This window comes from Hordeum vulgare, chromosome 1H, assembly GCF_904849725.1.
Source record: "Hordeum vulgare subsp. vulgare chromosome 1H, MorexV3_pseudomolecules_assembly, whole genome shotgun sequence".
Lineage (NCBI taxonomy): Eukaryota > Viridiplantae > Streptophyta > Magnoliopsida > Poales > Poaceae > Hordeum > Hordeum vulgare.
The window spans coordinates 335,781,172-335,795,794 of NC_058518.1; the positions used below are offsets into that span (position 1 = coordinate 335,781,172).

Below are 14,623 nucleotides of genomic sequence, written 5' to 3' on the forward strand. Positions count from 1 at the left end.
ACGTGCTCCGAACCTGAACCGCAACAGGGAGAGGGGTCAGGCCCTGCTCTATGCCGATTACTTTGCGAACACACCGCTCTTCAAGCCGGATAAATTCCGCCGCCGTTTTCGTATGGCAAGGCATATGTTCAATCGTATCCGAGAGGGAGTGGTTGCTCATGACCCATACTTCCAGTGCAAGACGGATGCTCTTTGCAAGCTAGGATTCTCCTCTTACCAGAAATGCACCACAGCCATCCGCATGCTTGCATATGGAATTTCAGGCGATCTGGTGGATGAGTATGTGCGTATGAGTGCGACAACATGTCTGATGTCAATGTACAAGTTCTGCCAGGCTGTGATCGAGGTGTTTGGCCCTGAGTACTTGAGGCAGCCAATTGCCGCTGATACAGAGAGATTGTTGGCGAACCAACGCAGCTAGAGGCTTTCCAGGCATGCTTGACAGCATAGGTTGTATGCACTGGGAGTGGAAGAACTGTCCATTTGCTTGGCAGGGCCAGTACAAGGGGCATGTTAAAGTGTGCACTGTCATATTAGATGGCTTCGCAAGATCTTTGGATATGGCATTCTTTCTTCGGTATGGCAGGTTCTCACAATGATATCAACGTGCTGCAGCGTTCTCTAGTCTTCGCAAGGCTTGCAGAAGGCCACTCCCCCCTGTCAACTTTGAGATCAACGACCACCAGTACAACAAGGGATACTATCTAGCTGATAGTATATATCCTCGGTGGTCAAGTTTTTTGAAGACAATCTCGGACCCCCAAGATGAGAAGAGAAAGAAATTTGCCCAAATGCAAGAGAGTGCTAGAAAGGATGTGGAACGTGCTTTTGGTGTGCTTCAATCCTGATGGGGTATCGTTCGAAACCCTGAACTGTCATGGGATGAAAGGAAGCTTTGGGAGGTGATGACTGCTTGTGTGATCATGCACAACATGATCGTCGAGGACGAGCGTGATGACAGTACCTTCGACCAAGGATTTGATTATCAAGGTGAAAATGTTGAGCCCCTGCACCAAGAACCGGCCACGCTTCAACAATTTGTCCAATTCCATCGTGAGATTCGTGATTGGCACACTCATTTGAATCTTCAAAATGACTTGGTTGAGCACATGTGGGAACATATTGGCAACCAATAGATGTATTGGTTCATTTTATGTTCATTCAAGAGAATTTCAATTTGGTTGTAAAACTATTTTATTTAGAGACTATTTCGATTGGGTTGATGTGCAAACTTGTTTTGATACGAAAATATGGGCATTTTAGGCCCCGACAGACAGGATGGGGCAAAAGGATGCGGCCGCGCGCTGGGCGCACGGCCACCGCATCCCAGGACAGGCCCGGACACGACCCCATCGCCCTACCCAAACGGACAGAATCTAGGCAAAACAGACATCCGTTTGGGGTCGCGCGGTGGAGTTGGCCTCAGGCTGCTCCGTCCAGCGCGTCGATACGACGCTTCGCTTGACCCTGGCAAGGTCATCTGCACCAGCACATGTGGTTGATGATGTGTTCACATGCAGCCTGCGAGGCAGCAGTGGCCATCATCTGGCACGCGATGCTGCAGCCCTCCACCAGCGAGGGCACATCCAGCGCGCAGGCACCCCACACGGGGCTCCCGAGTGGGCCAAAATTTGTGTTTTAACCTAATGTCGAAAGAAAATACAGGTTTGATCTTCGTTTGAAACTTTTTGCAAATCTGACCTCTTTACGTGACGCCAACGTCCCTGGCGTCTGGGTTGCACTGGAGACGCCAGGAACCCTGGCGTCTGGTGGTGGCCCACTCGATCTGCCCCCCGTTGACCAGATGACGTGGCAAATGGGCCAGACGCCAGGGGCCACGACGTCTAGCCAGACCTAAACGCCAGGAACCCTGGCGTCTGGCTCGGGTAGGTTAAGTAACTCCCTGGCCTGACCCACCCACCCACCCCTCTTCTTCCTCCACCCCCAGCCGCCAGAACTCATCTCTCTCTCGCCCCCTCTTCAACTCACACCCACCCCCTTGATTTACTCCCTCCTCCACCAAAATCACTACATTGGATCCCCAAAGCTTCGTTGAGGTAATCTCTCCCAATCCCTCCAAATTTTTTTGTTTCAACATCTTATTTTGATAGTATTTTTGAATATTAGGTTATGTTTGATTAGTTGATTTTGTCTTAGTATTAGGGATTGTTTTGTAGTTGTTAGATGATATAGTTCTTATATGTTAGATGATGTATTAGGTTAGGTGATACCGTTTTGTAGGCATGTATTAGATTAGGTTAGGTTATATGATGTATTAGATGATGTATTAGGTTAGGTTGGATGTTAGATGATGTATTAGATTAGGGATTGTTTTGTAGTTGTTAGATGATGTAGTTCTTATAGAAGAGTTTGAAATATATGATAGTGTATGTATATAATATATGATAGGTGTATGTATATGATAGGTGTATGATAGGTGTATGTATATGATAGTTCTTATAGAAGGGTGTATGTATATGATAGGTGTATGTATTTGCCTTTCTTTATTTTTTTACAAAAGAAACCTACTAAATTCCATGTATGTTATTTTTTGTAGGATGGCGGATGATAATGGCCCTTGGTATGATGGATTAATAAAAGAGTTTGACAAAGTGCACCATGGTCGTGCAATTGAGAATCGTAAGGTATGATGAATTAATCGAAGACTTGTCAATTATTTGTGTTTTTTATGTGTGTTTGTCGTACTGATATGAAGCTCACATTCTTTGCACAATGTAGTAGCTATGCGCATGAGGGGTCATGCTGCAAATGAATTTCCCTACGACGTGTGATGCGAGCCCTACATTGCAAGGTTGGGTCTGCTGCCCTTTGTTTTTGCAATTCAAGAGGAACCCACCACTGGTGAACCATGCAGCGCTCACCGCACTGACTGATCGTTGGAGGCCCGAGACACACTCTTTCCACCTTCCTTGTGGGGAGATGACGATGACCTTAGAGGACATGGCCATGATAAGCGGCCTTCCTCTCAACGACGATGCTGTTACGGGTCATGTCAGTGCCGTTAACTGGCGACAACGGTTGGCGTCTTAATTGGTGTTGAACCCCCTCCCCCTCTGCCAGGCAAGCCTGATGCCTCAAAACTGAAGCATTCCTGGTTAAAAGAAGTGAGAAAAGCATCGTGCCCTGCGGATGCCGATGATATTGTAGTACAGCAATATGCTCGGGCCTATCTTTGGTATATACTAACCAAAGTAGTCTTCACAGACGCAACCGGTAACTCGACACTCTGGATGTATTTGGAGCGCCTAAGGAATTGGCATATTCCGTTTAGCTGGGGTTCAGCAGCACTATCATACTTGTATCGTCAGGTGAGAGCTATCTGCAGACATTTTCTTTGTAATTTGTCATGCGTCACACGTTGCTAACATTTATGTTTAATTGCAGTTGGATCGGGCGTCAATGAGGACAAGAGAATCATCTTCATTGTGTGGGTTTGTGTGGAGCCTCTCTATGTGGATGTGAGAGCAGTTGCCGGTTGGACGACCCATGTTAAAGAACCCTGATAACCCAAACCCCAATCCACATGAAGGGCTTCATGATGAAGATCCATATCGTTGCCCTACAGTTGCCTATCATTGGGATCAGGTGTCTGTTTACACAGGAAGCTCTCATGTGCGATACAAGTGTTATGTGAACGAGCTGGACACCTTAACTGCTGAGCAGGTACCAACATTTCAATTCCTTGTATTGTAGGTTTTTCTGACGACCATATTAGAACGTGTACCTAACATCTCAGCTCGTCCTATTGTTGTAGGTTTCTGGCGTCCTTATGAGGAAGATCGTGAGTACGACCTCAACCAGATGTGCACGCATGATAGTAATATTTGGAGGTCTAGGTGTCCAATGATATGCTTTTACGTTGTCGAGTTCCACTTTGTAGACCGTGTTGCCAGGCAATTTGGGAAACGCCAAGGTATTCCAACTGAGGAGACCAGGAGTGTAATCACAAGTTTTCATGGGTAAGACAAAATGATTCATGAGATTTTGCACTATAGCATTGTGAAAGTTTATGTTTGATGGTCGTTTAAACCACCGTGCATCATTTTAGGTTCAGTCGAAGGAACAATCAGGATATATCGGATTGGGCTGCCAAACATAAAACGTGGATAGCAATGTGGAATCAGAGAGCGACGTTAATTGACAAAGAGAATAGACCCCACAATGATTCTGCCTACCAGAAATATCTTGTGTGGTATGCGGAGCGTTACCGGTTGAAGCTTAAGCCCGGTTGGACTAGGGAAGAGTGGTCTGAGTTGGTGTCAGAAGATCCATCTGCTACAGAAGGGTATCATGCCTTCAACATGGCTGTGCGAGAGACTAGAGGGAGTCAAGTGGACTATGCACCCATGCATGACGAACTGGTAAGTGAATGAATCAGAACCAACCAACATTACATTGTCTTCTTCAATTCTGAATGTTTGTTGTGTTAATGAATTGAAGGGTAGAGAGTTCCTTATGTGCATGAATGATGCCAATGTAGCACTTAGTCATCCCCGAGGAGGTGCATCATCTGAGAGAACTCTTAGGACCACGTTGGAGGTATGATCGTGTTTACAAATGTTTGTCTTAATGAATTACTTATTCGCGTCTAACATAGTGTTTTGTGTTTTCTCATAAGTTTAAGTCAAGGTTCCACAAGTGGGCAGCTATGCTTTCTTGCCACGGTGCTCAGTCCGTGGACGTGTTTACAGGTGGTACAAGCCGCTCCTCTAGAGCTCGACGTCGTCAGCTGACCATCGATGACATAGAAGAAGATGAACAAATAGAAGAGGAGACGGCACAGGAGCATGAGGTAGATATTGATGATCCACAACCGTCACAGTCCATGAAGAAGAAGACACCACGGGCGGCGAGAAAGAAGAGATTAAATTCTCGGTTTCGTAGTTTGGAGTATAATTGTAAGAATTTGCCTAAGGGGATGCGGTATATTGAAGAAGAGGAAGAGGAGGAAGAGGAAGAGGAGGAAGATATAGAAGAGGAAGAGGCAGAGGGAGAAGAGGAGTCTAGCGAAGAAGAGGAGGAAGTGCCTACCAGAAAGGGGAAAGCCACAAAGAGAGGAAGAAGGAAGTGAAGTGAAGTGCACTTGATATGTTATCCTTAATTTGTGAACTTGTCGTGAAGTGAACTTGTCGTGTAGTGAACACCTATGTTATCTTGAATTCTTGAAGTTGTCATGTAGTGAACACCTTATGTTATCTTGAATTCGTGAACATGTCAGGAAATGAAATGGAGTGCACCTGTTATGTTATCTTTAATTTGTGTACTTGTTATGAATGATAAAGATTACATAGTTGGAATGATAAATATTACATAGTTGGAATGATAAAGATTACATAGTTCAAATGATAAAGATTACATAGTTGGAATGATAAAGATTGCACAGTTCAAATGATAAAGATTGCATAGTTCAAATGATAAATATTACATAGTTGAAATGCTAAAAATTGCATAGTTGAAATGATAAAGATTACATAGTTCAAATGATAAAGATTACATAACAGGCTGATGGATACATGTCATTATAGTTCCAAATGACAAAGATTACATAGGCTAATTGTCGTTAGGTCCAGGATTGCAGCAAACGACATCATTTCTTTCTTTGACCCATGCCCAACGAGAAGCCTGCTTCGGCAGTGGCAAAAAAGGTTGCCTCACTAACCAATCAATGACCTGGCCATGGTTGTGAATGTTAAACTGCTAATGTTCTTCCCTTGTTGCACACAATGAAACTTGCATTGCAAGATCACGCCGACAATCTTTTTCCCTCTTCTTCAGCTTCTTGATCTCGCTCTCTTTTTTGTCGATTATTCTTTTGGCAACGTCCTTACAGAAACAGTAGTTTGAAAAGGCTCTACACGCCGCATTCAACACATCAACGGCTGCCATCCAGTAGGTCATTTTTTCCTTAATAAAATTCGTGTTCACGCTTCGTCGCCGCCTCAGCAGAAGCCTCAACGTAAATGAACGGTTTCATCCTGTATTTCAGAAAATGACTACTCAATACACACTAACTACTCAATACACACTAAATTTAGCTAGGGTTTCTCTAAGATGTAAAAAATGTAAGATGTACAAAATGTATCATAATATAGAAGTTTCAACAAAAAAATTGGATTAATCGAAGGGGAATACTACAAGGAACAAAGTTTATGGTAAGATTCATGTTAGAGATTCACCTTCTTGCTCGGATTTGATGGGGGTCTTGAGGGGGAGGAGATAGGAGGAGAGCAGAAATGAAGCAGCAATGGTAGGGGAAAGTGAGTGTGGTGGGACCCACACCAACAGTCCACCACATAGTCTAGTTGGGTTCAGGACCCAGATGCCAGGGTCCCTGGCGTCTGGTCATGTGGCCAGGACCAGACGCCAGGGTCCCTGGCGTCTGGGTGCGCACAACAGAAACTAGTAGGTTTGCACTAAATTGGACATATGAGACGCCAGGGTCCCTGGCGTCTGGGTGCGCATAACGGACACTAGTAGGTTTGCACTAAATTGGAATTATGAGACGCCAAGGACCCTGGCATCTGGTCCTGGGGCAGGCGCCAGGGACCCTGGCGTCTGGCACATTCGCCACGTCATCTGGTGGCGTCTGGCACATTCGCCACGTCATCTGGTCAACGACAGGCTGATCGACTGGGCCCAGCCAGACGCCAGGGTCCCTGGCGTCTCCAATGCAACCCAGACGCCAGGGACGTTGGCGTCACGTAAAGATGTCAGTTTTGAATGTATTTTTGAACTAGGGTCAGATCTGCGTTTTCTTTGCACTAAAGGTTAGAACAAAAAAATTTGGCCCTCGAGTGCATGGCCGCGTCGACCATAGTACAGAATGACATCGCCATGCAGTGCGCGACCGGCAGGTTCTCTCGCGTGACGTCCACTCGAAGAACAACAGTGGCGGTCGGCTATGCCCGCACCGATCTGGCCTTGGCTCCAGCATCATCCACGCCACCTAGCTTCTTATCCGTGGCATCCCCTCGTTCGCCAGCTACTTGGCAGGCAGTGCCAGGCTGTGGCTGCGTGAGGCCCTGGCCGCACCCGCCCGCGTCATGGCTGCCCGCGCTCGCCCGCGCCAGGTCGTAGCCGCTGAGGCGACGGTTACGAGGAGGAAGAAAGGGAATATCCTTTCGGCCGTTCGGACATTATCTTAATGCTAAATGGGTTCAAGTAAATTCTGATTCAATCCTCATGCTTACGAATCTTTGCAGTTTAGCTTTACGCTTTACTGCATTTTGCAATCGAGCAATCTGGCTCCTTGGACTTTGCATTTCAACCCTTTTCTGTTGAGTTTTAACATTCCAGAAAATATGTGGTTGTTATATGTGGCATGTTCAATGTGTTTGCTTTTATAGCAATCTATATAACATGTCTTACCAGTACAACGACATTGTTTTGTGATTGAGACTTGAAAGTGTGTTATATCGACTAGAGGGGAGGGGGTGAATAGGCGATTTTTAGAATTTCATCGTCGAGGAAATTCCTTTTGAGGAAATTCCTCAGTAATGAATAACGTGGAACGGAAATGGCGCAGGATTAGAGGTGCAAAGATTACAATAACAGTTTACTTGATGATGATTATGAATCGGTTTGCAGAGTATGCAGGCACAGAATAAGCAGGTGAAGATTAACTGGTATGAAGAATTTGAGGTTGAGGAAATTCATAGAAAGTCTTCAGCAAATTCTTCAAACAGTGACAATGAAAGTCTTCAGCATACAATATTGAGGAATTGAAAGAGTTGAAGAAATAGAACCCGTATCACAATGAAGACAGTTGTTGATGACCCAGTTCCAACTGCTGTGACAGTCGTACGTCTGGTTTGGAGCGGCTTGGTATTGAAACCAAAGGACACACAGTCCCTACCGTATTCTATTTGAGCTAAGGACACACAGTCCTCGCCCAACACTCGTGGTAAGTCTTCAGGGCAGACTTCCAAACTCTCACAAACTCGTCACCGGCGATCCACAATTGTCTGCTGGATTGCTCTAGACCATGACGCCTAACTGTATGGAGGATGCACAGTCCTATGGAGGATGCACAATCCTCAAAGGTAAAAGGCTTCAGTTCCATAGAGGAACAAATTCTTCAGTGATGCTCAATCACTTGGATTTGGGTTTGTGGTTTGGTGTTCGGGGAATTTCCTCACTTGATGATTTACTCTTGAAGACTTTGAGGAATTTGGGTTGCTCTAAATGACAAGTGTCAGTTTCTCGCGGAGCAGCCAACCAGCTAGTGGTTGTGGGGGTGGCTATTTATAGCCTGGGAGCATCCCGACATGATTTAGCATAAATGCCCTTAAATATTATGACCGTTGGTGTGGATAAGATTGGTGACATGGCGCGAATCGCGGCAACGGTCGGAACTCTCAACTGTGAGAGTCCTCATGTCTCTCATCTTCCTCACTTGAGGCTTTTGTAGGTTTAGGCTTGGGTTGAGCATCATGAGGAAATTCATTCCGTAGTATTACCTCGACCCCCTTTAACAGTACATTGTTCCTATGACTCAAGAGTGAAGAAAATGAAACAGAAATAATAAATCTTCACGCTTCAAACTCTTCGGACTGATTTTTTTTCACGACACACCAAATTCCTCATCTTCAATATCTTCATGAGGAATATCAATTTCATCGCAATTTCTTCGCGATCAAAGTCTTCAGCATAAGACCAATTTCTTCAGCCGAAGACATAGATTTTTGGGGTTGATATTAATCGTATAACTCAAACTCCTCAACGACTTATAAAGCTTGTGTACACTTATAAACACATTAGTTACTTAACCTATAAGTTTTCAAACCACCAAAATCACTAAGGGCACTAGATGCACTTACAATCTCCCCCTTTTTGGTGGTTGATGACAATTAGGTTAAGTTTTCAACGGGGATAAAAATATGAAGTGTAAATACTGAGTTTGAGGAATTTGAATTCAGGATACTAAAAGACCCCCCGTGGAGATGTGCATATTTTCAGGAAATTGCTTTTCACAGCAGATGCACATTGATGATTTATATCATGGAGATCTCCCCCTGTATCTCGTAAATCATGCATACATTTGACATATAAAATGAGGAATTTGAGAATGCATGATGATAGATGGTATCTGATGAGTTTCAGCATGCCTGCATTAATATATTTTGAGGAATAACCATGCGAAGAAAAACGTTCAAAAGAGTCAGAGTATCATCAGGCTTAAGTTACAACTCATTGCATAAAACACTTCACAAGAACCAAGAGTTTGTAACTTAATAAAGTTCATAAGCCCCAAAATATATCCTGCGTGAAGACTAACTCAGATTTCTCCCCCTTTGTCATCAAGTGACGAAAAGGGACAAAGCTGAGGACTAACGCCCCATGAAGACTTTCAATTCTTGGCTGATGAAGAGGCATGAGGATTCTTGGCGACGGGCTTCTTCCTTGGACCAGTTGCAGTGTCTTTTGGTTCTTCATCAGATTCTGCAGTGCGGAATGAAGAAAAAGAACTGTTCTCAAGGTCAGGAACTGGAATTGGCTTGAATTTCTTCTTGGGAGGCCACGACCAGTCGAAGTCCTGGGTAAACTCCAATTCATCAATTTGCTCTTGAGTCTTCAGATGAGCCAAGGTTGCCCAGGTACGATCAAACACCTCATGAAGATAATAGTGATTTTTACTCACAACATTCTGAGTCTCGTTGAGGGTTTTCACAATGGCAGTGAATTGACGTTTGACCCATTTGTGATTGTGATCGACCTTCTGATGAAGACTGAGGAGTAGCTCTCTGTTATGCATCACTCTTAGGGCAGCAACGCTTAATGGATCTTGGGAAGCAGTGTCATCATATGAAGAATATGATTCTGCTTCTCGAAACTGGCCATCAAGGGGCCGATTTCTTTCATCAATGACAGGTTTTCCTTTGCCCTCAACAGGCTGAAATGTCTTGTTGATGACTTTGATGGGCGGAAGATATCCTATGTGATTAGGAAAATCAACATGGTAGTTGATGCATGACCCGCTTCTGATGAATCTCATGATCCACGGAGCATAAATCTTCATGTCAAAAGGCGACAATGCATTATCAGCCAAAGTCCTCATGAAGAAGTCATGAAGGTTTATTGGTATGCCAGGGATGATATTGAAAAGGATATTCTTCATGATGCCTACGACATCTTCTTCATCATCATGGCCTTTGATAGAAGCGATGACATTGGCCAGGATTCTGTATACTGTTCGTGGTTCATACTTCAAGTCTTGAACCAGAAAGCGAGTCCTAGGAGGTTGGTCCTTGGCCAAAGGCTTCATGAGGACTTCCATCAGTCTGTTGGGCAGCTCCCATTCCTCATACATCAATACAACATTATTCCCTGTATAGCAACGCTTCTTTCTGTATCTAAAAGTCCATATATGCGTTGTTAGAGTCTTTAACAACGTTCTGGAATGTGTTGCCTTATCCAGTGTTGCTAGCGCACTTTACAACACTTATATTACCGTTGGTAAAAGGGACCATTGCAAAAATGCAACACATAAAAAAGACTTGTGCAACGATAGTATATGTTGGTGCTTAATGTACATGAATCAAAATCGCATTGTGTAATAACAAAGAATTTGCATCTGTTCCAAGTGTTGGTACTTGTATATTGTGAATATTATTAATTTATATATATGTATTGCCAGCAATTAAATAATTCTACTTTTAACGGTGATGATTATATATTTCAAGTGAACAAAAAACAAGAGAATATACTCACGGGAAGAAGAAATCATATATTAGATAAAATTGTTAGATTACAACAATGGATATTACACAAGGAGCATCATCCAAATGTGATGTGTAATCTAAATACATTCTTGACAACAAAACATATACTCAAAGGATCCATCATCACTAAAACTTAACCAAAACTTAACCAAGGAACATCATCCCTATGGCTTAAACTAAAACTCATAGCGTCCAACATCGTCATCATCGTCATCATCATCATCATCATCATCATCATCATCATTATACTTGCCACACACCCATATAATCACCCATTTATCTTTTGAATCTACAAAAGAAGAAGGAAATGAACTATTAACACACAATGCATTGACATGATGCAAATTGTGAAAAAATGCAGGATATTAGTCACATGCAAAGGTTGAATGCCATACAATCTTTGTTTTTTCAGCCTTACCAAGACTATTGTAGTTTTTGCAGCTTCACACCAAATCTTATGTTTTCACAAGTCCCATATCGGCATACATTTCATTTGTAAGCTCAACACCATCAAGTTTAAATTTTGGAAAAAAATTCTATTTGTGCATCAATCAAACACCAACATATTGGAAACACCAGATTGTTCACGTTGTGAACTATTATGCAGCACCATCATTAAACAAATTTTTATTTACATAAATATGAGTAAGCAAATTAAATTCAGTTACCAATATGTACTTTATAGAGCAGGTTGTATTGCATAGTAGTATTGCGTGATACACTACTTATATGATACTTGTCATCAACCCATGCACACACGCGGGCTAGTGACTTTGGAAACATAATGTTATTAACAAATCAAATAACTTCTGGTGGTAATGTAATAGTAATTAGTGAACTTCAATACATTTTGAAGATCTCGCAACTGATCATTTTATGTCATTGATTCATAAAATAAAGGTGGCCAATATAGGATGATAAAACTGGAAACTCAAAATAAGATATTCCATGGAATATTTAGAAGGGACCATGTATCTATGTTTCTGCAGAAAGAGCCGTTTTGGATCCTGTATATGGGATGAACAGTTAAAAGGAGGATGTTTATTTTGTTTTGGTGATATACAACAAATACATTGAAATATTCTATAGGTAACACAAAAGAGATATCTGTTTTTTCCTTTTGGTCTATATCATTTTTTAACTAATGCGATGGAGATAACCTGAATTTCTAGTTCATTTATGTTGAAGAGTTTCCAAAAGAAACTTCCATTCTAAGATTTAACAAATGCATACGTACGCATATCAAATATATGGTATACATACTCATCTATATGATATATTTTTTTCATGCATGATACATACAGGTAGCTTAGTTGTTTCCCTTGTAGTTAGTACATTATATCATGGAACAATTTATAGATTTATTTCTCTACTGATTTTCATATGGTTTTTCTCTCTTTCATATAGGGTCAAAATAAAAACATAGATTTATAGGGCTTAAAAAAATAGACATCATATACTCCACACACTTGTGTATATACGTATGGTAAGCATCGGTAATCCTCTCTTAGCTTAGCCCCAGTGAACCTAATCATATGATCCATGCTTTCCAAAGATATATGAGCTCATCATTCATGCATCATGGGTAAAGGTGTAAAATAGTAATAAGAAATAATCCTAAAAATCAAACATGTAGTCTGGTACGTACGTGTATAAAATAAAATTGTATGAAGCCAATACCTACACCCCTGGAGACACGGGATGCAGCCAAAGCACAGATAAGAAGCTCATTAGGCCATTATACGTCTTCCTTGGGGGCTCTCAACTTGATTATCCTCTTCATTACCCGGGCTTTCGTCAGGTAATCTGTAATGACGTGCTCAGCGAGCTTCCTTTTTTGCTATAGACCTTTTCCTATTATGTGAAATGGAAGAATTGCGTCAAAGGTATTACACACTTTCAACATGAATGAGAAGCATACAACATGAGTCTTTCCTTTAGTATATATTCCATTATATGAGAATGGAAATACATGTATGAAAGGTCATATTTTGTGCTTAATGAAATAAATAGAGACTGAACTTATCTTCTCACAATGTGTTCCCTGTTGGGTAACGTAGCATAAATTCAAAATTTTCCTACGCTTATTCAGATCTTCCTATGGAGAGACCAGCAACGAGAGAGGGGTAAGAGCATCTTCGTACCTTTGAAGATCGCTAAGCGGAAGCGTTTGCTAGAACGCGGTTGATGGAGTCGTACTCGCGGCGATTCCGATCTAGTGCCGAACAACGGCACCTCCGCGTTCAACACACGTGCAGCCCGGTGACGTCTCCCGCACCTTGATCCAGCAAGGAGGAGGGAGAGGTTGGGGAAGAAGACCAGCAACACGACGGCGTGGTGTTGGTGGAGAGACGAGGTCTCCCGGCAGGGCTTCGCCAAGCGCCGGCAGAGAGGAGGAGGGAGAAGTGCGGGGCTGCGCCGAGGGAGAGGGAAAACTGTGTCCTCCAAAGGCCAAAAGTGCCCACTATATATAGGGGAAGGGGAGAGGGGGTGCCACCCCTAGGGTTCCCACCCTAGGGGGTGCGGCAGCCCTCCCAGATGGGGAAAGTGGCGGCCAGATGGGGAGGAGGGGTGGCGCACCCCTCTGGTGGGCCTAAGGCCCACCTAAGTTAGGGTTCCCCCCCTCTTTTTCTTTCCCCTGCGCCATGGGCTGATTGGGGAGGCGCACCAGCCCAACTAGGGGCTGGTTCCCACCCCCACTTAGCCCATCTTACCCCTTGGGGTCGCAGCCCCCCTTCGGTGGTCCCCCGGGACGTTAGCGGTGATGCCCGAAACACTTCCGGTCTCCGAAACCATCCGTCCTATATATCAATCTTTACCTCCGGACCATTCCGGAGCTCCTCGTGACGTCCTGGATCTCATCCGGGACTCCGAACAACTTTCGGTAATCTCGTATAACAATTCCCTATAACCCTAGCGTCATCGAACCTTAAGTGTGTAGACCCTACGGGTTCGGGAGACAGGCAGACATGACCGAGACACCTCTCTGGCCAATAACCATCAGCGGGGTCTGGATACCCATGGTGGCTCCCACTAGCTCCACGATGATCTCATCGGATGAACCACGATGTCAAGGATTCAATCAATCCCGTATACGATTCCCTTTGTCTGTCGGTATAGAACTTGCCCGAGATTCGATCGTCGGTATACCTATACCTTGTTCAATCTCGTTACTGTTAAGTCTCTTTACTCGTTCCGTAGCACGTCATCGTGTGACTAACTCCTTAGTCACATTGAGCTCATGATGATGTTCTACCGAGTGGGCCCAGAGATACCTCTCCGTCACACGGAGTGACAAATCCCGATCTCGATTCGTGCCAACCCAACAGACACTTTCTGAGGTACCCGTAGTGCACCTTTATAGTCACCCAGTTACGTTGTGACGTTTGATACACCCAAAGCACTCCTACGGTATCCGGGAGTTGCACGATCTCACGGTCGAAGGAAAAGATACTTGACATTAGAAAAGCATTAGCATACGAACAATACGATCTAGTGCTAGGCTTAGGATTGGGTCTTGTCCACCACATCATTCTCCCAATGATGTGATCCCGTTATCAATGACATCCAATGTCCATGATCAGGAAATCATGATCATCTATTGACTAACAAGCTAGCTAACTAGAGGCTTGCTAGGGACACATTGTGATCTATTCATTCACACATGTATTACTGTTTCCTGTTAATACAATTATAGCATGAACGATAGACGATTATCATGAACAAGGAAATATGATAATAATTATTTTACTATTGCCTCTAGGGCATATTTCCAACAGTCTCCCACTTGCACTAGAGACAATAATCTAGTTACATTGTGATGTATCGAACACCCATAGCATTATGGTGCTGATCATGTTTTGCTCGTGGAAGAGGTTTAG

The 14,623-nt window shown here is 43.5% G+C and overlaps 1 pseudogene; it reads left to right on the forward strand.

Moving 5' to 3' along the window:
• LOC123399041 overlaps positions 1-5,092 on the forward strand; it is a 42,023-nt pseudogene extending 36,931 nt beyond the window's left edge.
• Positions 5,093-14,623: the final 9,531 nt, after the last annotated feature.